The sequence below is a fragment of the Lissotriton vulgaris genome, chromosome 9 (genome assembly GCF_964263255.1).
Source record: "Lissotriton vulgaris chromosome 9, aLisVul1.2, whole genome shotgun sequence".
NCBI classification, from domain to species: domain Eukaryota; kingdom Metazoa; phylum Chordata; class Amphibia; order Caudata; family Salamandridae; genus Lissotriton; species Lissotriton vulgaris.
The window spans coordinates 476,102,024-476,126,342 of NC_141697.1; positions in this window are offsets into that span (position 1 = coordinate 476,102,024).

Consider the following 24,319-nt stretch of genomic DNA (forward strand, 5'->3'; position numbering starts at 1 on the left):
AGGTAGTAACTCAGTAGCCCCTCCTGAGATAGTAGCAGGAGGACAGGCCCAGCTATTACAGATGGGGAATTAGCCGGGGGGCAGTCCCTGCTATTACAGATGGGGGATGTATGTCATTACAACGCATACTTTTACAACTAATGCCATTACGACAAAACTTTTACAACGCAACATCCATTACAACGCATTCCATTACAACGCACGTCATTAGAACGCATTTCACAAAACTACCATTACAACGCATTCCATTACACTGAATACTACCTTTACAACGCATACCATTACATAGCATGTATGGTAAATATTGGATAGTGTAGGGGTAACATTTACTATTCTAACTCCAGGGGGTGCAACAGCAGGGTAAGTGTTGGATAGTGTAGGGGTAAAAATTACTATTGTAACTCCAGGGGGTGCAACAGTAGGGTAAGTGTTGGATAGTGTAGGGGTAAAAATTACTATTCTAACTCCAGGGGGTGCAACAGCAGGGTAAGTGTTGGATAGTGTAAGGGTACTATGCGTTGTAATGGTATGTGTTGTAATGGTATGCGTTGTAATGACTGCGTTGTAATGACATACGTTGTAGTGGTATGCGTTGTAGTGTCATGCGTTGTAATGGTTGCGTTGTAATGGCATGCATTGTAATGGATGTTGCTTTGTAAAACTTTCATTGTAATGGTAGTGCGTTGTAAAAGTTGCGTTGTAAAGGTTGTTCCCACAGATGGAATATTAGCCGGGGTCCAGGCGCAGCTATTACAGATGAGATATTAGCAGGGGGCCAGGCCTGGCTTTTACAGGTGGGATATTAGCAGGGGGCAGGCCCAGCTACTACAGATGGTGTATTAGCAGGGGGCCAGGCCCAGCTGTTACAGATGTGGAATTAACAAGGGATCCAGTCGCAGCTATTACAAATGAGATATTAGCAGGGGGCTCAGGCCCAGCTATTAGAGATGGGATATTAGCCGGCGGCCCAGGTCCAGCTATTACAGATGGGATATTAGCAGGGGGCCAGGCCCAGCTTTAACAGATGGGATATTAGCAGGGGGCCAGGCCCAGCTATTAAAGGGGGGATAGTAGCAGGTGGCCAGGCCCAGCTATTATTCGATGGGATATTAGCAGGGGGACTTTGCCCACCTATTAGAGATGGGTTATTAGGAGGGGGCACAGGCTCAGCTATTAGAGATGGGATATTACCAGGGGCTCCAGGCCTAGCTATTACAGATGGGATATTAGCAGGGGGACAGGCCCAGCTATTACACATGCGATATTAGCAGGGACCCGGGCCCAGCTATTACACATGCGATATTAGCAGGGACCCGGGCCCAGCTATTACACATGGGATATTAGCAGTAGGCCCAGGTCTGGCTATTACAGATGGGATATTAGCAGGGGCCCAGGCCCAGCTATAGAGATGGGATATTACCAGGGGCTCCAGGCCTAGCTGTTACAGATGAGATATTAGCAGGGGGCCAGGCCCAGCTATTAGAGATGGGATATTAGCCGGCGGCCCAGGTCCAGCTATTACAGATGGGATATTAGCAGGGGGCCAGGCCCAGCTTTAACAGATGGGATATTAGCAGGGGGCCAGGCCCAGCTATTAAAGGGGGGATAGTAGCAGGTGTCCAGGCCCAGCTATTATTCGATGGGATATTAGCAGGGGGACTTTGCCCACCTATTAGAGATGGGTTATTAGGAGGGGGCACAGGCTCAGCTAATTGAGATGGGATATTACCAGGGGCTCCCGGCCTAGCTATTACAGATGGGATATTAGCAGGGGGACAGGCCCAGCTATTACACATGCGATATTAGCAGGGACCTGGGCCCAGCTATTACACATGCGATATTAGCAGGGACCCGGGCCCAGCTATTACACATGGGATATTAGCAGTAGGCCCAGGTCTGGCTATTACAGATGGGATATTAGCAGGGGCCCAGGCCCAGCTATAGAGATGGGATATTACCAGGGGCTCCAGGCCTAGCTGTTACAGATGGGATATTAGCAGGGGGCCAGGCCCAGCTATTACACATGCGATATTAGCAGGGGGCCCAGGCCCAGCTGTTACACATGCGATTCTAGCAGGGACCCGGGCCCAGCTATTACACATGGGATGTTAGCAGTAGGCCCAGGTCTTGCTATTACAGATGGGATATTAGCAGGGGGCCAGACCCAGCTATTACACATGCGATATTAGCAGGGGGCCCAGGCCCAGCTGTTACACATGCGATTCTAGCAGAGACCCGGGCCCAGCTATTACACATGGGATGTTAGCAGTAGGCCCAGGTCTTGCTTTTACAGATGGGATATTAGCAGGGGGCCCAGGCCCAGCTATCAGTAATGGAATATTGACAGGGCACCCAGACCCAGCTACTACAGATCGGATATTAGCAGGGTGTGCATGCCTGGTTTCTAGGACATCCACTGGTGTCCCTTGTGGGTGGGTAGAGGCAAGGGTAAGAGAAGAGCGGCATGGAGGGCATCCCATCCAACATTGCTTAGCTTATGTGTGGTGTGGGGCATTGTGCGCCTCTGGTGTCAAGTGATTTAAAAAGTGCCACTTACCCTGTCTGCTTGTTCCCTCTGTGCAAAGCACATTTTTTGCTTTAACGTTCCACACTTTATTGGTGCATCTTTCAATTGAGGGGCCCATAATTTCTGAAATCAAACTTAGAAATTCTTTGTTAGGGAAAAATGTTTCAAAGGGCTGAGCATCCACCACTGATCTTTTCATAATGGTAGCTTTTAAACGAACCTACTTGGGCTCAGCAGTTTCGTTCGGACACGCTTCATTGAAAAGAAAAACGAATGCCTTTTGAATGCCAATCCTCAAAAAGTACACGGTTGTCCTTTGAAACGTCGTTCCCGTAAAAACAACAGTTTAAGCATGATATTAAGGGTAAAAGCAGCTAAAAAATATTATACTTCCTTGTGAATAGATAAACAGCTTTCATACAGGTATTAATGCTGGGATTCACTCTTGGAAGTATTTAAATAGTAAAATATGCCTAGGACAGTTCGTTCTGATAAATTACCTGGTATCATATTTTGGATTAATAACAGTTGATGCACTATGGAGCGGTGTCCTTTTTAGATGGATTGGGTATCGTGGTACAATTTCCTCTTCTTGCGCGGTGCAATTGTAAAAGCATTTTTGTAAAAAGGGGGACACATGAATCCGTCATGCGATAGATTAATTTCCTTGATGGATGTAATTTTCATTAGTCTTCCAAATTCTCAGTGAATAAATTGATGTCTTGGGTAAAGTATGACAAAATAATCCTAGTAGAGCAAGCAGGCTTTCAGCCCTGCAGCTCTGCAGCGATCAAGGTTCTATTTTATGCGAAGGAGCTTTATGTAAAAATGGCTACTTTTTCAGTTAGACTTTTATACTGCTTTTGATTCCAAGGATCATACCTGTCAATTGGCCAAAATAACATTCCAAAAAACACGCCCTAGGCTGTGTGCTATTCAGCTGCCAGCCAGTGAAACTCAAGTAAGGCTAGGATTATCAGTAAATGGATGTCTAACCAATACATTTACAACTAAAAATGGCCTCAAGCAAGACTGTCCATTACTGTCTTTACTTTTTAACGTATTTACCTCCCAAATGCACTTAGTGATATAAATTACCCCCCTCCCATAAATATTTTTAATTGCCTTTTGTTTGCGGTTGACTTTTTTTATTGAGGTTGAAACTATTAGGCCTGCAAAGTAAAATTGTAGAACTCCGGCATTGTTGTGTTGCTAATAAACTGGTGATTAAGCTCTCCAAAACCAAGATTTTAGTATACCTAAGGAAATGCTGGACGTCTCGTGGGCATCTCAGTGCTAGGAAGATGAAAATAATTGACAAATATATCACCCTTGGTATGATGTTTACTAAATTACAAACTTCAGATGCGCATCCGTGGATCCTAAAACACATTTAAAAAAAAAAGGAGTCTGGCTCTAGACCACACCATGCAGCTGAATCCCCTTGCTCAGGCTTTGCGCAGCAAGGTTTGGCCGCCCACCAATGGGGGCAGGACAGAGGGTAGCAAGAAGAAGGAAGAGTCAAGACCTGGGTTAACTTTTGTGGGGTGATATAGGGTATGCAATATGTGTTGTCGTAAGCAGTGCATGGCTGGAGTGCAAGTTATAGGCCATGGATTCCCTCCTTGGTCGTCACCTACCCAATCGGTCTTCAGACAGACTTCCTTTAGTCTCTACGGTTGTCTCTTCCCTTATCCTCACTTTCTCACCTCTCATACCCCCACTACTTATCTCTCCCTTCTCTCCTTTCCTAATGTATTGCTGATTGTCTGATGTAATTTGTAATTGTCGATCTTTTTCTGTTATATTGTTGAACCACACTGTTGCACTTCCCTTCGTCTCTCCTGTCGTCTCCTCCCGCATCCTCCCTCTAGTTATGTCTCTCCTTCTCTCCTCTCTCAATCTATTGAGACTGAACTATTTTGTCTGATGCCCAATGGAGCTACCTGGTTTAGCTATAGGGGAGATGGGCCGTTGATTCCCTCCTTGGTCGTCACCTACCCAGTCAGTCATTAGACAGACTTCTTTTCGTCTCTCCTTATTGTCTCTTCCCTTATCCTCACTTTCTCACCTCCCCTATACCCCATTACTTTTCTCTCTCCTTTCTCTCCTCTCCTAATGTATTGCTGATTGTTTGATGTAATGTGTAATTGTTGATCTTTTTCTGTTATACTGTTGAACCACATTGTTCCACTTCCTTTCGTCTCTCCTGTCCTCTCCTCCCGCATCCTCCCTCTATTTTATGTCTCTCCTTCTCTCCTCTCTCAATGTATTGAGACTGAACTATTTTGTCTGACGCCCGATGGAGCTACCTGGTTTAGCTATAGAGGAGATGGGCAGTGGATTCCCTCCTTGGTCGTCACCTACCCAGTCGGTCTTTAGACAGACATCTTTTCGTCTCTCCTTATTGTCTCTTCCCCTATCCTCCCTTTCTCACCTCCCCTGCTCCCTCACTACTTCTCTCTCTCCTTTCTCTCCCCTCCTAATTGTATTGCTTATTTTTTTGTGTATTGTGTAATTTGTTGAACTTGTTCTGTTACATTGTTCATTCTCATGTAAAGCGCTCTGATACCTTTGGGTCTAGCCAGCGCTATATAAAACCCTTTAAATAAATAAATAAATAAATAAATATAGTTAGCTCAGTAAATTATAACTGGTGAATTTCAGTGTTTCTTTGGTTTTACTTCAACACCTGAGTAAAATGTTATTTTAACTTTGTATTGTTCAGTTAATTTCTAAGAGTTTTTTTTATGTAAGCTGAGGTTTTATTGCCATACCTAACTATAACGTAACTGTAACCTTTTTTCGGATGAATTTCCTTTTTTTTAAATATTCAGCCAACTGCCCTGACACGCACAGCTTTTGACCAGGCCCTGTGCCCAGACATGCAGAGGGCAGCCAACCACTCACTGCACACTGCCTTTAGCTGTGCGCAGGGAGGAGTACAGGCCGCAGCACCTGGCCTTCAACAAGGTCCTGCACGCTCCCCCACATGGGCAGCCAGTCTTAGTTGTACACAGCCATCTAGTCCAAAATGACTCCAACTTCAGACAACCTCTGAATGTGTGTAGAAGAGATTGAATGTATTCTTTTCTTTTTCTTTTTTTTTGTATTGTTTTTCACACTTCTGTGTGAGGAGAGGTGTGGTGTGGTGCAGCAGCCAGAGCGGCTGACTCTAGAGGATGGTGATCACAGTTCGATCCCTGGCAGCAGCTCAGCTCAGCATTCTGTGACTCTGGGCAATAGCTCACTTAATCTCCCCGAAAGCCCCCAGCTCAATGAAACCTTAAAGGGTGATATGTTAGCGTTTATAAATATGGATGTTGTTTTATTTTTGGTTTGACTTTTTTAAAGTTTACAGTTCAGAACTACTCTTTTTTAATATCTTTTTTTAATGTTACTTTTAATTATTTTTTTTATTTCTCCAATTTTTCCACGAGTTTTTATGTCCTGTATGGTGTTTGATGGCCTTTGAAAATTTTCTTTTATTAATTTCCCCACAGGCCATTACCTTAAGTCAGTGCCTGCAGTACATTGCATTAAATTGCAAAATACTGCATCTGCCTATCACTTTCCTGCTGTATTGACAGAGCACTTCCCGTGAAGCAGTCTGTTGTCCTTGAGGTGCTCAACTTTTCTGCATCTCAGCATGAGCTATGCTGTTGGGATGCATAGACCTCAAGTGCTTCAAGATCCCACTGGCTGCCTTTGAATATTGTACAGTATTTTTCTTATGCAACATCTGGCTGCAAAAAGCGCAGGTAACTTCCTGCACACTTATGTTTTTGACCTGCTGGAAAATAAAAAAAACGATCACACCACTGACTTTTTCTTGTGCGTTGGTTGTTGTGATGCGGCAGAAGTCAATGTAATGAAAATAATGTCATCATCTTCTGATGCTGCACTTGTTTTTTTTTTATTTAGCGATCTTTATTCGGTTTTCCACCAGAAAAAACAACTCAGACCCTCCCTCCACCCCCGTCAGACAGGAATATCGATTCTAATTCATTACATCAATATCTAACATCTTATTCAATCATACAATCCATTATGCCTTTCAATAGCAGTTATATACATCATCATCTTTAAATTGAATTCTACACAGGGCTGAAAAATCTTCAGTTGTTTACACAGTACTTTGAGATTGACTCCAATACAGTAGGGGGGTCCAGATCTTAACCCCTCTTCTACGCATTTTCCTACCCTTTCGTTTATACATGGCAACTTCTAGATTGCAGATTGCTAACAACCTGGCTAACCATTGCTGAAGGGGCATTAGGGTCCAACCATGCGGACGCGATACACATTCTTAAAACCGCCATGGAAATAAAAATAAATTAATATACAAAATAGCATCTCTGATCAGTATTATTTCCATTTGTAATACTTCGGTCATGAATTTCCCTTTATCTTTCTTCAATGCTGTTAGCTCATCGCATGCCGAGAAGATATGTATGCTATCTGCATTAAATAGCATACATCTTGGACAAAATGTTCCCTTACCACTCCCCCACTTAGCAATTTTATCTGGTGTATAATATAAAAAAAACATGTTTTAAAAAACTGTGCTTGTAATTTCGTAGACATAAGGATAGTTTGTGACAATGAATATGCATAATTAAATTCATCATTGGAAGTTCCTACTTTCTCCTGCCACTTCTGTGATATTTTATCCATATCGTCAGGAAATACCGCATTGATAAGAGAATATATATCTCGAGAGTACTTATTTTGGCGTGAAGTAATTTTTCAACGATTCCGACTTTCTTGAATTGTGCCCTTCCCCATACTTTTGTGACAAAAAGTCTCTAATTTGGAGGTACTTAAAGAAGTCCAGCCAGTCTAAATTAAATTATTTTTTTATTTCTTCAAAGGATTGTATCCCTGTAGGGGAGAGAAGACAGCCTATTTGCACAATCCCTGCCTCTTTCCATTTTTGCATATAAGTTCCTCTAAAGATCTCCGGGGGGATTGTCGGTTAAAGGGGTATAAAAGGATATTCTCCCTATGCCGAGCATTCTTCTTAATGAATTCCATACCTTAACCCACTATATAGAGTTTTGTACCTGACTTTTTTATAGTAACTGTCATGCAGATGACGCCACAGATATCCTCTACTCTTACTGCCAAGTACTAGTTGGAAAATAGATGGTGTACTGTCCACTGGTACCTCCTCACTATCGTTGTGAATTAACTCTCTGCTGCACAGTAAAACAGAAGCCCAATAATATGCTTTTAAATTTGGAAGTGCGAGCCCTCCACTATCCTTGGAAAGGGTGAGGAATTTATAGGTCCGGCGAGGTTGCGAGTAACCCCAAATAAAACTAGTAAAAATGCGTTCTATCGATTTAAGCCATTGTGTTGAAAATTCTAAAAAAATCGCTCTGAATAAATATAGAATATAAGGAAAAAATAACATCTTAACAACGTTAACGCTGCCAATAATAGAAAGATGCAAATTATCAAAGGGGTTGGAGATCTTTTTGCATTGTATCCATAATTGGTTTTAGATTTAATTTAACCACATTATCAAGTTTGGATGAAATGCAGACCGCTAAATATGTAGCCTTTTTTAAGACACGTGCGTCATTCATTTTAGCTTTATCATTCAAAACAATCTGAGTTTTTCCTTGGTTTAAAGCATACCCAGAAACTTGTCCAAAACACTTGGCCTCGTCTTCAATAGCAGTCATAGCTGGGTTAGGATCAGTAGTTACCACAGCTATATCATCCGCATAAGCCAGGGATTTGGTGGGATAATCCTGTGACCATATAGGTATTATTTCAATGTTTTCTTCAAGTCTACGGATGAAGGGATCGATGTAGATCGCAAATAACAGCGGTGAACATGGACAGCCCTGCAGCGTACCGCAGTATATTGTGAATTCCTTAGATAAAATACCATTCACCATTACTGCCTCAATTGGTTTAATATACAGTTTTTGTACTTCCTGGATATACCCCTCCCTAATTCCGACCCTGGACATGGCAGCCCACAGATATTGCCAGGAGACCCTATCAAAGGCTTTCTCGGCATCTAGTAGACTATGGGCCATATGTATCATGCAAATTCGCAATGCAAAGGCCGAAATTCGCAGAATTTCGGCCTTTGCGAATGAGAATTTGTTAAATGGAATGTATGATGCAAAACTGTTGCAAAATAAGGAATCGCAAAATTTGCGATTCCTTATTTTGCAATTGCATTTAAGGAATCACAAATTTTGCGATTCCTTAAATGCAATCTATGTAGCAAAAAAAAATAGCAAAATGCCCTTAAGGAATCGCAAATTACCACCAACTTCTAGTTGGTGGTAAGTTGCAAATTCCTTGAAAAATGCAAATTTTTGCATTTTTCAAAGTGCCATGTGACGCACATACATGCCCTTAGGGCATGTATGTGCGCCACATGTGCAACCATGCATATTTCAGGGATGCAACAGGGTGTCCTTCGGACACCCCTGCACCCTTGAAATTATTCTCAATTTGCGATTAGCAAATTGCGAATCGCAAATTGAGAATTACTTCCCATTCATTCCTATGGACCTCCTGGCCCATAGAAATGAATGGGAAAGTATTCCTTAATTGCGATTCGCAATTTGCTAATCGCAATTAACCCTTTCGATGCTGATGACGAGCTCAGCTCGTCATCACCCACGGGTGTCGTGTGCTGATGACGAGCTGAGCTCGTCATGGTGCCACTAAAATGGCATTTTCCAGCACAGGGGGGGAAAACGCCCAGCAGCCATGTGGTTAATGAATTCTAAGGAATCGCAAAAAAATGTGATTTTGTACATACATACCCATTTGCGATTCTCAAATAGCGATTTCTTAAAAATCGCTATTTGAGAATCGCAAATGGGTATCTTGATACATATGGCCCTAAATGCCATAGAGTCTCCTGCAACATCCATAGTATCAAATAAAGTGATCACTCTTTGGATATGATTTATAGTGGATCTCCCTGGCACGAAACCATGTTGACATTTGGTGATCACTTTATAGATGATGGGTGCAATTCTATTAGCCAGGATTTTTTAATATATCTTCGAGTCAGCGTTAATGAGTGTAAAAGGTCGATAAGACCCTAATTGTTCTAAAGGTTTGCTCTTTTTTGGAAAAATAACTATTTTTGCCCTAGACCAGGAGCTTGGAGTTTTACCACCCTTAATAATATATATCATGAGGTCTGAGAAAATAATTTTGATTTGATCTACAAAGGTGACATAGAATTCAGACGGGATACAATCTATTCCAGTCTCCTTCCCATTTGCCAGACTTTTGATTGTTGTTAAAATTTCTTCGTCATCAGGTAGCTCCTCCAAGATTGCCTGATCTTCATCATCAAATTTTTCACCTACTACATTATCTAGATAACCCTCGATATCTAGTTGACCACTCCCCACCTCTGCAGTATATAAATGCCGATAGAATCTCCAAAAAGCATCTCTTGTGAGTTCAGGATCAGTTGTTGGACCTAAGAGAGGATCAGTAATCTCACGTATGAAGTTTGAAGAGGCCTGTTGTCTTGTACGCATGGCAAGTTGATGGCCGATTTGCTCATTTACCTCATAAACCGTTTCTTTTTGTGATAAAGCTTTTTTTACAGCTTTATCAGTAAATGTGTTCGTAATTGCTGCTTCTGCAATTGCAACCTGTCTTTGTATTTTTTGTATTTCCACTATCCCATTATTTGTTATAGCCGCTCTAACCAGTTCCCTTCAGCCAGCCTTAGATTCTCATGTAATAACTTCAGAGATTCCCTCGCTTGCTTTTTAGCGTTTAGTGCGAATCATAACGTTTCCCCTAGAACTCCCGCCTTTAAGGCAACCCAAACTATTTCAATTGACGTGCTCCCTAGATTATCTTCCAAAAAGTTCGGGATCCATTCTCTCATGTGTGCACGGTATTCACTACCTAGAAGCAGGGACTTCTTGAATGTCCAGGACCTTATTGGTAAATTACCCATCCCTTTTTCTAAATTACAAATTAATGGGTCATGATCCGATAGGGCACATGCCAGCTTCTCAATTTTGGCATTTTGCTTTTAATGAGTTGAAAATAAGTACATATTCTATTCTAACGTGAGTGAGATGTGGGTTAGAAAAAAAGTATACCCTGGGTCATTGGCATTTAGAGTCTGCCAGCCATCCACTAAACCATGTGTCTAACACATATTCTTTAATGCCCTAAACACTTTAGGTTTATGGACGACATATTGCCAACCCTCCTTCATAGACCAGTTGTTAGTAAGGTTAATGTTAAAGTCCCCGCAGACTATTAAAGGTAACGGCCAATGTGTAAGTTCATTTGAGATATTATCAAACACCGCCGGATCATCGCTGTTGCTTCCATATATATTGCTCCCCCCCATATTGACATTCAGTAAATGCCAACGGCCACATTTATCTGCTTTTGATCGGCTAAACACAGGCCCACTCCCTTTAGCTAAAATAGCTACCCCCAGACCCTGGCACCCTGTGACGTTGCACATATTAACCTAAACACTAGTGTTTTTAAAAGATGTGTTTGAGTGCCTGCTACGTGTGTTTCTTGTAGACATACAATGTTAACACCCAGTGCTTGCAGTCCTACTGCCACTTTTCGCCTTTTTTTAATATCGTTTAGACCACATATATTCATGGACATAATCTTTAACACACCCATCTACTTACATTTTGCATTCCAGATAGAACTCCATGCTCTGTGTTTAGCGTAACCAGTCAGTCACCAGATATCCTGATATTACCAACATACCAGTTTAAGCCGGAATAATCTACCTCAAATGACATACACTTGTTTCTCCTATCCTTTTTTAATGCCTGTCTGACACCCTTCCCCACCTCCATCTCCCACCCCTCCACCAATTATTGAGGTTACCTGGCCTAACCAAGTCCAGGGAGTTTGCATCCGAGGGAACAGAGCCCAGCGCTCCCGACTAATCCCCCCCCCCAGTGTAGTCCCTTACTTTTCTATGTAAAAGAACATATTTATACTCTATAAACAGGGATAGAAAAAATATTGAACGCCATATCTATAAGTTAACTGACCAGCTACACAGTTCTCTTGATCAGACCGGAATGTAGAATAATTTACTACTGCTACCATTACTTATTCCCAGTAACTTCTTCTAGGTATACTTTGGCCTGGATCTCTGAAACAAAACTATGTGTAGTCCCCTTGTATACGATCTTTAATCAAGCAGGGTTCTGAAGATACACATCAGCTCCTAGTTTTTGAAAAGGGGCAAAGAGCTGCCTTAGTCTCCATCTGCATTCGACTGTGGCGTGAGCAAAGTCAAGTCTAGTAAAAAAAGGTGATTCCATTAAAGGTTCTTCTACTTATGGGACTAGCCAGATCATAAAGAGTTTGACAGAGGAGGAAATTCCCAAACAATAAAAGCATAGCACGGGTGTGTTGCTGCGGTGATGAGGAGCATTTTGCTAGGGTTAGCGGGAATCTGTGCGCCCGCTGAACTTCTTTACCCCAGTCCCAAGACTGCAGTTCTGGAAAAGCCCCTTTGAGAAGCGTGATCATAAAGCTTCTGGGATCATCCCTTTCCGCACCTTCAGGAATCCCTAAAAAGCAGAGATTGTTTTGCCGCTGCCTATTTTCCTGCTCCTCCATCTTCCACATAAGATCCTTGACTATGCTCTCGTGTTCATCTCTTTGAGATTTCAGTGTGGCTACATCTTTCTCTAGATGCTCCGTACGTAACTCTACAGAAGCCATTTGCCGACCCTCCTGACAGCCCCTTGTAGTTTCTTGGCAGCCAAATGTGATCTGCAGCTATCTGCTTTAGCTTCCTCCTGGAAGCTCTTGATGAAATGTAGTTCAACTGCCAGTGCTGGCTCACTCTGTGTCCCTCATTCCTCCTCTCTTTTGGTGCTGCCTGTAATTGTTTGATTGCCACTTGCAGCATCCATTGTGTCTGATACTATTGTGAGCTTTGTATCAGTATAGTCCCATCTCAGATCTGTGGTGCTTCCTCTGTCAGAGATATTGTGTCTTCTTTGGCGACTTCCATTTTTCTTTTTTCGCAATTGTTTTTGGCCAGTTTTATTATTCTGAGGGTCTGTATTAGAGCTACTATACCATTTTTCGTCATCTTCCCCACTTGATACAGAGATGCTTATATCTGATATCTCTGATTCATCCGTTAACGAGAAGAACTTTTCTTGATTATCAGGCATTTTGAGTAAGTGGCCATGGAGCGCAGAGCTTATATCTTGTGACGTCTCTACGATTTCTACAGCTCCTTCAGTAGCATTTGCATCATCTTTTGCTTTGCTTGGTTTGCTGCTGAGTTTTGCTGGCTTGCCCCCAGAGCAACCCTCATCTGTATGTTGTTGTTGCGTTAGAGGTGTAGAGTGTGTCTCAGCTCTTGTTTTGGCCACCTGTTCTGTGGGGAAGGGAGTGCCTGGAAGTCCCGGTTCATAGAGTGCAGTTGGTAGCTTCAGAATAAACAGTGTTCTCTCATTCTGCTCAACCACCTGCTCTACAATAGTCAAAGCTCCTCCTGAGGTCTTGGGCCCAGGTCCGAGCTCTACTATTACACCGAAGCTGCTAGTGATTAATGGCTGGAAGTACCCGGTTCCTTTGTGGGCTTTTATTTGTGTTTTTTTTACATTCTCTGCATTTTCTGCATGTCTTTCACCCGTATTTTTACCAGTGCACTCCCCCCTCTCTCCTCCGTCGCCACTCTTATTCTTAGCGCCCCGGGTGTCCGGCCTTTTCAGTCAGGTGTCCACTATCGCTGAGCTGGGCTTTGAGGATGTGTGCAAAAGGGAACTCAGCGAAGGCACATTTTTCCACTTAACTGCTTTTGTCCCCCTGCCAGCCGTCCTTAGTTGTTTACACAAACTCCGGTTGCTGCAACAAGGTATCTTGTGAAAGTATCCAATTACCAGTAAAGCGACTTGCCGCCCAGTATGCTGTAGACTCAGAGAAGCTTTCCTTGTGACAAGCGGTACGCTTGTCAGCATAGGAGGAAAATCACACAAGGTGGTAGGATCCAGGATGCCCAATCCGTGCAAGCACCCTCAAGGCTGGGGAGAGATGAGAGAATATTCCTTGAGCCGGCAGGGCAGATAAGGTTCACTTGCGCACACCCGTATAGGTCTCTCAGCTGCATTTTTACTTGATCAGTCTATTTTTCCACATTATGACTCCAGTAAATATATAATGAAGTGTTTAGGGGGTCCAATCTGCGGAGCTTCGCGGCGGAGATGTCACTCGGGCGCCATCTTCTTGATGCTGCACTTGTGATAGGTCTGGTGGATGACTTGGTTGGTGTTTCCTGGTCTGGTGGATGTTGTGGTTGGTTTATTTTTGGTGTACACTTTTGTCTGAGGCCATTATGGACTTAGACTGCATTTACATCAGACTGCCTCTCTTAAACAACTATCTGGTAATGGCAAACAATATTTTTTATTTTTTTTAACCTCCGATAGATACTGTAATACTCCTGTGGGACCCATACATCTGATGAGAGAATACCACAGGAATGCTGTGTGGGTTTGTCTTCCTGCACCATGTCCTTTAAACTTAAAAAGGTGGTGTGTTTAATATGAAGCAGTAATTTTATTTAAAGCTTTGAGCCTAGAGGTTTCTTTACAAGTAGAAATAAGCAACATGTCTTACATTTTTTCAAACATTTCTGCATTTTTAGGTGCTGTGGTACTGCAGTGCTTGGAAATGGTACCATAGTTTCTACATTTCACAGTAATGCCATGTCTGATTTTTTTCATCACTGTCTTTACTTATCTGGATGGCGTTCCCGCCTCCTGACTCTGAGAACATATCTGGGCTTGAGAGAGTTTGCATCCACGTCACTGTCCTGTATTTTTACCAGGACTTTCTCCTGGAAGAAGGAGCAGAGGAGAGTACCACTCCTCAGTCTATAATGAGGGAGTTCTTCTCTGTCCCCATGAGAGAGAAGAAGGTGTGTACCCATGGAAGACAGACTGTAGAAGTGCAAATGGAAAAATATATTCATTTTGCATCTCTGGAATGCTCAGACCTCTTAGAGCGTGGCATTCCCGCCATATGAACACGGAAATATGGAAAGGGATGAAGACAAGGGATCTTCCACCTATTTTGCAGGTCTCCAGAGTCTCCAAAATAGGGTTACTGTATGTAATTGAAATAAAAACAGGCTCTCAGGAGATACAGGGACTTCGCTAGTCCCAATGCCTTCGATGCTTGATCCTCCCACAGCTTTTGCTTTTCTTTTCTTGCAGTTAATCACATGAACACACACAGCAAGAGTTCTGCTCCAGGGCACCAGTCAGCTCCTTTCTCCTTGGTCTCTGACAAACTGTTTTCCATCATATGGCAGGTTCAAGATTTCAATATATTTTACCACAACCTCTTTTTCTCAGTGGAAGCAAACTTCGTTTAAACTTGACCAAAAGTGCCCCGCTTCCCCGCTTATATTATTTTGGGACTGCCCAATTCCCTCACTCTCCCACTTAAGCCCCGCAGAGGCTGGCAGAAAGGTCTTGCACTAGGTGCAGCTTAGCAAACCATATTATTGCAGTGGGGTATGGAACAAGTTCCTACCTACCAGGGATGGTTACACAGACTGTGGTATATTCTTGGCACTGAGCTCATATCCCTCTTCCTGCTGAATGAAGGGACATCCTTCCCAGATCTCTGACATCCATCCCTGTCGCTCCTGACTTCAGAGTTTCGTGAACTCCCTTGCCCCAAATATCTACACTTTCTGTGTCTCACAGACAGGTCCCAGGGTTCCACCTGAGGGAGATAAAGACAATGCATATACATACATTCCTATGAAACTACTTATTCTTCTGATTGATCTGCATGGTCCCAGGGGAGGGAGGGAGGGAGGTGGGGATGTTGATTGTTTGACAGTTAAAAAGGACGCCATAGCATTTGGGCCACTTGCTGCTGAATGCTTTGTATTTGTAAATTCAATAAAGAGGTGTACAACATGAAGTTGAACCAAATAGAAAAGATGTAACTAGCAATAATACTTGAGGCTTTTCTAAGCACGTATAAATGTAGCTGCGCTTCAATATAACACTGAAGCTTTTTGTTGGGCAGAATGAGATTCCAAGTGCTCTATCCGCCAGTGCTCTTGTCTGAGCTTACAGGTCATTAGCAAAGAGTAACGGTGTATTGAACAGAATATGGTAATGCTCTCTAGAGAATGATTCAATGCCTTGTTTTCAGTCTGGCACCTTTACAAGCACTGCAGTATCTTTAGGTAAGAACAGTGGACTTAATAAGTTCCATCACTCGTTCCAGGGGCGGCCTTAGGTATGTGCAACCTGTGCACCTGCACAGGGCCACCAAACCCCAGCCAAACCCAAACCCCAACCTCTGAGGATGGATACATATTTGCGTGGCGGCCCCTTGCAGGGATGAGGCGGCCTCTGGCTCTGTTCCACTTCCAAACACCCTGACTCCCCCTCTTCACTGGCCTCCGCGCCTGCGTTCCTCCTGTTTCCTGATTGATTTCTTTTTTTCCCTACCCACTGCTGGTCCGCTGGTACGTTCCTGGGCTCCTGGGGCTCCGCCCCACCCGGACCCCCTCTTCCGGGGCCCCCTACCTACTCTCCCTGCCTAGGGCAACCATGAGCTGCTCGTTCCGAGTAATCATGAACGGGAAATGAATGTATGTCAAAGTTTCCCAGACCTCGTTTTATCCAGTACCAAGGAGAGGCACTCACAATGTGTTGGTCAAGACAGTGAAATAAAAAGTCCTATCTAGAACTACTCATTCCGAACTGCAAATGTGTTTTCAAGACTACCGGAACCATCTATTTCCCTCAACACTCACAAATACACTTTCAGTGTTGCTTCTTCTTCCTGATGACGTCTTGCTCAAAGTATATGTTCTTGAAAATTACTCTGTCATGATGGTGAATGCCTTTTAGCCACTGACCTAGTAGAAGATCATGGACGCCATGAGGGTTTTTGGTTTGATTCCTTGTATTCCAACATGCAAAAGAATACAATTGAAATATTAGGTAAGCAGTGGTACCGTAGGCAGCGTGGCTCATACTGATGTAATGAAAACAGAGGCATGGGCTTTCTGTACGCTTAGGGTCTGAGGCAGAGTTTGGTGGACAGATTTCTTCTTCAACTATGTGGCGGACGTCCTGGACAATCAAACGTGCGATCCACTGCTCCACTCAGAGTCTATGGAAGTGCCATGTTTCCTACCTATAGGCTAAGCTGGCACTGCCAGTGGAAACATTTTACTGATTTTCCATCAGACATTGAGACATCCATCAAAGCACCTTGGACTGTCTGCCCTATTTAGGGTAGATGTTCGGATGTAGGTTTTTCCTGTTCAGGACTACTAGGGCAAGCCTGTAGGTTCTGTGAATAGCAAACCAAAGAAATTACCCCCATGTGCTAGGAAAACTGGGAACATGTCAGGGGCATTCCTTTATTATTTTTAAATAGCAAATAATTTTGGGAGTTTGTTTTTGTAACATGGACATGGCAACCACTCTGCAAAGTTGCAGGGGCATATTATCAAGCACGGAGTAAAAATTATCGCCGCTTTAGAGGCAGAAAACTGCCGCTAAAGCGGCGATAATGGGCTTGATAATATGCCCTAGAGAATTCCAATAGAAGCCCATGTTGACACCAGAACATTATTGCCGCTTTAGCGACAGTTTTCTGCCGCTAAAGCGGCGATAATTTTAACTCCGTTTCTAGATAATATGCCCTGCAGTGTCTTTAGTGGGCCTGTCTTGATGATGGCTCCCTGGCGGAGGTCTTCTTCCATGGCCGCAGGCTCCATCCCTCCTCGGCTCTGGCGGGGACTGGCTGTCATACTCTAAGTAATGCTCATGGCAATAACCATTATATGTTATTCCTAGGGTACATAGGTGGTTTGATTAGTCATGTGTGGTAATAATGTGGCAATAGTCTCATAACATAAATAGTTTCTTTTAGGGGAGTTAACCATCTTGCAGAAAGCCATTTCTGCATCACAGTTGTTTTTCCTGCGAGAGCACCTGCCATGTTTCACCCTCCTAGGATTTTTGGGACATATACTTTCATGTGGCTTTAATCTGTTGAATTTAATACTTTGATGATCATTCAGACTTTGGAACCTTTGAGGTTCTGTGGTATTTCTGGGATAATGTTTTGTAATGAGGACAAGGAGCAACTTCACACACTTGGACACTGAAGCACGAGGGAGAATCGGAATGATTGAGTTGTGGGGATTGACTTTGGATTTATTTGGATTGCAAATGTTCCTTTAAGTTTCTCATCAGATGAAATGAGAATGTTCTGTTGGTTGTATGACACTCATGTTAAATCGTTGTGATGTGATACAAGTTCTTTACAGCCTCGTGCTTGCACTGCTCACCCCTTTTGGGAGACTCTAACAGCTAGCCTGTTTCCATCAGGAGCTGGAGGAGTTCTTCAGAAGTGTTGGGTGCCTACCATGCCTGTTTTGGCCTGACATTCAAGGGGCCTGACATTCAACGAGGAAGGAAATGCATGAACATGCCACAGATCTCCTTGAAATGGATTCTGGGAAGGAAACTTAGCATTACGAATGACTATTGCAAGCAGCTCCAGATATCAGTGGATTTATATTGTGGTTTATGTGACTAAAATGTGCATGTTCCTTTTAATCTGTTGTTTTATTTAAGCCCACCTTAGTTTTGAGTGATGGGGTTGAGATGAATATCTTAGAGACAAAATGTTTATAACACTACAGTTAATCCAGGAGCATGGCGCCATGCCTACGCATAGGCATAGATATGAAACAGGTGATTTTAACCTGAATAAAGTCTCATGAGAACTGCATAAGTGCCGGTGCAGTGTACTCGCCATTTATCTGTCGGTTTAAATAAAAATGCTGTCAACGTCCTATTCACTATTTTATCAACATGATTGGGCATACAGAGAGCTATTTGGGAATAAAAAGTGGCACACTGATCCTGATTCATAGTGAATAACGTTTATCAAGTATAAGGTTATACTACATGTATGGCACATTTGATGTATTCCCAGTAACCTGAATATGATTCAGATGTTTTAGAAGAGCATAGCTTAATTGAGAATTCCTGTTATTGGCTTTTATTGATTGTACATAAGCGCTTTACATAAAAATAACTAATAATTTTGAGAAATAAACCACACAAAATGTAGGGTTATAAACATTCTGGTCATAATATTAATTTGTATTTCGTGAAGCTCAGGAAAACCAAAAAAACACGCCTAACAGGAGATGACTTTTCAAAGTGCGTAATTTCTCTTTCCAAGTTAAAGTATGCTGTGTTCCCTTTTAAATAGGTTTGGTTATATATTCAGAAGCATAAAACCTTACAGCAATCCATGTGGGGATGATATGCGCGCTGACTTTTCCTTCTATTTGCAGAAGAACAATTTCTTTTCTTATTAATATACCAGTAATAATCAGAGCTCATGGTTACAAACTAGAAACCAATCAAGGCAAACTTCTTTTCTCATTCGGGTAACCCATCAGAAACATTTTATAAGCTTTCTAAATATTTCCAAATGAACCTCGGGCTCTGTAAATTGGATAGATAGAAACAGGGACCCGATGCACTTAGCCATTTTGCAATCGAAAACCCGCCATTCACAAATCAGAAGTTTTAACACCCTAAAAGGCTTTTTTTCTATTGATTGAATCCATGTTGCAAGTTAGAGAAATCTTTCCAACTTGAAAAATGTTTTTGTGACCCATTCTGAACTCCAATTAGGAGAGAGCGTGAAAGTATCCTTCCCTCTTAATTGCGAGTCAAAATGTCATTTACCAATGGTTTTCAATCACAATTCTAGTCGCAAAACCGCAAGCCAATTTAGGTGGTAACTTATTTACAAAGGTAAGGGTGTTCTCTTGTGATACCCGGAGGCATATTACCAAGGGGGGCGATAGGCAATTATCGCCAATTTAGCGGCCGTTTTCGGCCGCTAAGCGGCAATAATTCTATCGCTCTATTAGCAAGCTGTTGCTAACTGATGTTAGCGACAGCTTTTAGGCGATAGCGAGCGGTTTGGGGCCCGCTTTGCATGTCAGCGATGTTTATCGCTAATGACATGCAAAGTGGGCGTACCCAACCAGTTAGCGACTGAAAGCAGTCGCTAACGTCGCTATCGCCTATTAGCAAGGCAGGCGTAGCGTTGGAAATATTCACGCTAAGCGCGAATATCTCCAGAATACTAACACCTGCCCAGACCAATTCTTAGCCATGTTGTCCAATGTGAGGTGGATAACATGGCTAAGAGCATTTCGTCGCTAATGCGTGAATATCGCTGTATTCTCAGCGATATTCACGCATTTCGCCGCTATCGCTGGATATTTTAGCACAATGGAAAAAAACGTTGCTAATAGCATGATTTCTCCGAAAAGGTATCCAGCGATACGCAGAGATAGAAAACATCGTCGCTAAGCCTATTTAGCGATAAATATCGCTACTTGTTGGTAATATGCCCCCCTGTCACTTATGAGTTCTATTGAGTGACCTCAAGGGGAGTAAGCAGTGATCGAGTCACCACTGCCAGCTTCACACAATGTATTGCTGAATGGAATCGTTTTGTTTTTTAAAGCAGCACTTGTTGCTTTAAGACACATGGATGGGATGTTTAAAAAAAAAATCACATGGAAATGCAAACACAGAATTGTGGTCTGCATTGACGTGCAGTCCACCATCTCGGTATATAGCCAAATGTATAGGGTCTCAAAAAGTGCTCTATTTCATATTTACCAGGCATGTCGTTCTGAGATCCTCTGACTGGAGATTTTGTGACGTGCTTTGTAAGTACATATGTTGCATCACAAAATGAGAAGTAGAATGCAAAGTCAGTAGACAATTATTGACTACTATTTGCAACCTGACTCTTAGTACACCCTTCTTTATGTTAAGTTTAGTGATGGCAGCAGAGATCTGAAACACCAGACTCCAGTATCCTTTAAGGGATCTGAAGACCTTTACTTAAGAAAGTATGCAATTTGGCCATGTTTTCTAATACTTCAATCTTGTCCATCAATTGATTTTTAATACAATGCCACCTTCATTTTCCCATGCAGGTTTACATTAGGATGTTGACATATAGTTGACCATTTGTCTTGACAATATATGAGGTATCACTGTTCTTATTAGACATTGCTTATACTCTTGAAATTAATTCAATACCAGGAGAGGGACAGGGACAATTAACAATAGATACTGAATCATAGGTGTTATCATTTTAATATTTGCAAAAGGCACTCACTAAGACAGTAAAAATGCCTCTCTGACCTTTTCCAGTAGATCATTCATTATATTTGGAAATATATGAACCAAAATTGCAAGGTCCATTCACAGGTGACTGTTGTAGGTGCTTAGATAGAAATACTTCAACAATATCCTTAATGTATTTGTGCTTTTCTAGTCATGCATATTCTTCCAACATTCCATTTTAGTGAACAACACTTGTAGATTGCTGAAAATATAATATCAGTTTTGCTAATTATAACCTTTGTGCTGGGCTGTACCTGAGCTTTTCTAATAAGGGTCTAAGAACAAGAATGTATGGCACTGTCTGACTTTTTTTTCAAACTATTGGAGACCACAGGTTACCTGAAAAGATACAGGCTGTGTGGCAGTTATATCCAAACCACCTTGGCGAACCCTCTGACATCCAACAGAGTCCAGGTAACAAGGCATCAAATTCTCTCTAAGACCTTTTCCTCACCAAAGATGACTCCCATAAGATTCCTTTCATTGTTCCAAAGGGCAGGCCAGGCAGATGAGCCATATTGTATTACCAGAGATGACACTGCCTTAACTAAACCTCCTTAGCCAGAGACTCAGTCCTCATTGTGCAAATCTTCACAGTATTTATATTCTATGTTTAACAATGAGATTTGATGATAATTTCTGGTCAGCAGTGAATCTTTCCCAGGTTTTTCAATAAAAATAATCATTAGTTAAGTAAAGGTTATGCATTCTACATCATCACTTTTGGGGACAGGAAGGAAGCCTGTCTTCAGTGCTACCTTCTTTGCAAAACTAGAAATGTTATTAAAGAATATAATTGAGAATATTGATAGTTAGACACACAATTAAATAACTAAATATCTACAAATGTAAAGATACTGGTAACAATTATGCCACAGAAAGTGTGTTCTTGTGTACTAGAGGTGATAGGGATTGCTTTAGGAACATGATCTGTATTGAAAACACAGTAGATCTTTGATGAAGAAATGCATTACACATATAGAAATATTGTTATGTGCTTCATTAAAGTTATTAAAAGAGCTAAATTCTTCCAGAGTTTAAATTCTGGTCCCCCTCAGTAGAGTACTGTGAAAACATGTACACTTTTTTACGTAGTCAGCCCAATGTTTGTGGACCAGTCACACCTCATAGTCAGAATTCAGTGTCAAACAGCGCAACAGACAACGCTGATTTCTGTCACAGACGACATCATAACGCTCCCTGAGTGCAGAGAAACTGTGGCCATGATCCTCCTCGACCTTTCCACGGTATGGACACTGTCTCCCACAACACCCTCATCAACAGACTCTACAACATATGCATGCTACAAGACGCCCTTGAGAGGTGAAAGAGGTGTGGCGCAGCGGCCAGGGTGCCTGACTCTGGACCACCGGGTCCAAGGTTCAATCCGCGGCACGCTAGCCCAGCGCCTTGGGACTCTGGGCAATAGCTTGCTTAATCTCCCGACGGCCCCCAGTGCCAGGACACCTCTCCGGAGGTAGCTGTGTGCTTTACAAATGCTGGTATTTTATTTAGATAATTCACCTACTTCCTAACAGGATGCACACAGAGCATCTGACTGCATCCCCTCACCTCCGCACCCAAGGACATCATATGTGGCGTTTCACAAGGATCATCACTCAGCCCTACTCTGTTTAACATCTACATGACACCCTCAAAGATGTCATCAGATCCCACCGAACTCAACATAATCTCCTAAGCAGACAACACTCAACTGATTATTTTGCTCACCGAAGACCCCTCTAAAGCCAAAACCAACTTCTCCAATGCCATGGCCAATGTAGCCAAATGGATGAGAGACAACTGCCTCCAACTCAACTCTAACTAGTCTGAAGTACTGATCTTCGGGAAGAACACCTCTGCATGGGACCACAGCTGGTGACCTGCAGAACTCAGACCTACACCCACCCTGACCGTCCACGCATGTAACCTCTTCATCATCCTCAACAGCCAACTGACCATGAAACGACAAGTCAACACACCTCCTCCTGCTTCCACACACTTCCCCTGCCTTACAGAATCTCTAGATGGATCCCAACCAACATCAGAAAGACCATCACTCAGGACCTCATCACCAGCTTCCTCGACCTCGGCAACACCCTCTACGCCAGCATCTCCACCCAGCCTCTCAGAAGACTCCAGACCATACAGAAGGCTGCAGCCAGAATCATACTGGACCCCCCCAAATGAACCCACTTAGCCTCCACCTGAGAGACCGCCAATGGCTCCCCATCCAAAAGATATGCCTTACCCCGCATCAACAAAACCACCATGGGAGGTAGATCCTTCTCCTACCTGGCAGCTAAAACCTGGAACTCACTTCCCACTTACCTTCGCCTTACCCAGAACCACCTAGCATTCAGAAAGCAACTTAAAACGTGGATATTTGACAAGTAATTCCCCACCCCTCCTCAAGCGCCTTAAGACCCTCTGGGTATGTAGCGCGCTATATAAATTCCTTGACTTGACTTGACTCCTAAGTAGGCCTTGTAACGCGCAATAAGGTACCTAGTATTTAAAAGTGTTGCGAGCAAGAACTTAAGGCTGATGTTATGACCGTCGCCGACAGCCTATCACATTTGGATGGCGGGCAGATGTGTGGTGGTCGGAAGGACCGGATGCCACGGATCCGACGGGCTCAAGGAGCCTGTCGGTCCATCAGAGGTGGAGTAATTCCTACAATGGTGGCAGTGCATGCCAGGCACTGCTGTGGGCATTATGATGTTCCCGCCTGCCGGCCCTTTCATGGTGTTTCACTCGCCATGAAAAGGCAGGCAAAAAGGGACATTGGGGGCCCGTAGTGAGCCCCCTTGCCTCCCTGGTCCTCAGTTTTGGGAGCACCTATGGTGCCCCCTACATATCCCTGCACCATGTAGCAGGCACTGCATGGTGCCTGCCACGTAGTCCAGGGATATGTTTCAGGCATATTGTATGCACTGTGGCAGGTGCTGCAGCCCGCAGCACCTGCCACAATACATAAAATATACATTGCGACCGCCGTGATGGCGGTCGCATCCTTATTCGGAATACGGGACCATCGCGTTGTAGTCGGGTGGTCCCTTTTCCGAATGGATGGCAGTCAGAGGAATGTCCAACCGCCATCCTAATGAGGCCATTAGTGTTGACATGCTCTGCCAGTGACTAGCCTGCAAAATCTATTTTCACTGTAAACATCTGTAGCTGCTCTAATTAGAAAAACTATACTTCATATAAAATGCAATTTATGATAACAGTGATTTGGGATAATATACAGAAATGATTGAACCACTGTTTTAAATATATATTAAAAATCCAATTGAATGGTAAAGTTCAATGTTTGATGAACATTTAGGAAAAGTAACTTTTAAAAAGTTAAGCATTGCATGTCTGAAACTCCAGTAGCTAATTAGCATTAGTGTGCCAGCATCTGGCTCCTGCAAGTGCTTACCCATATTGAGATGTGAAAGTTGCTCTTTCAGCTAAACTAGTGACTTAGGCGTTTAGGCAGGAAGGCTTGGGTGTGAGGTATATGACTCCTCACAACTCTAGAAAGACAACGGGAGAAGAT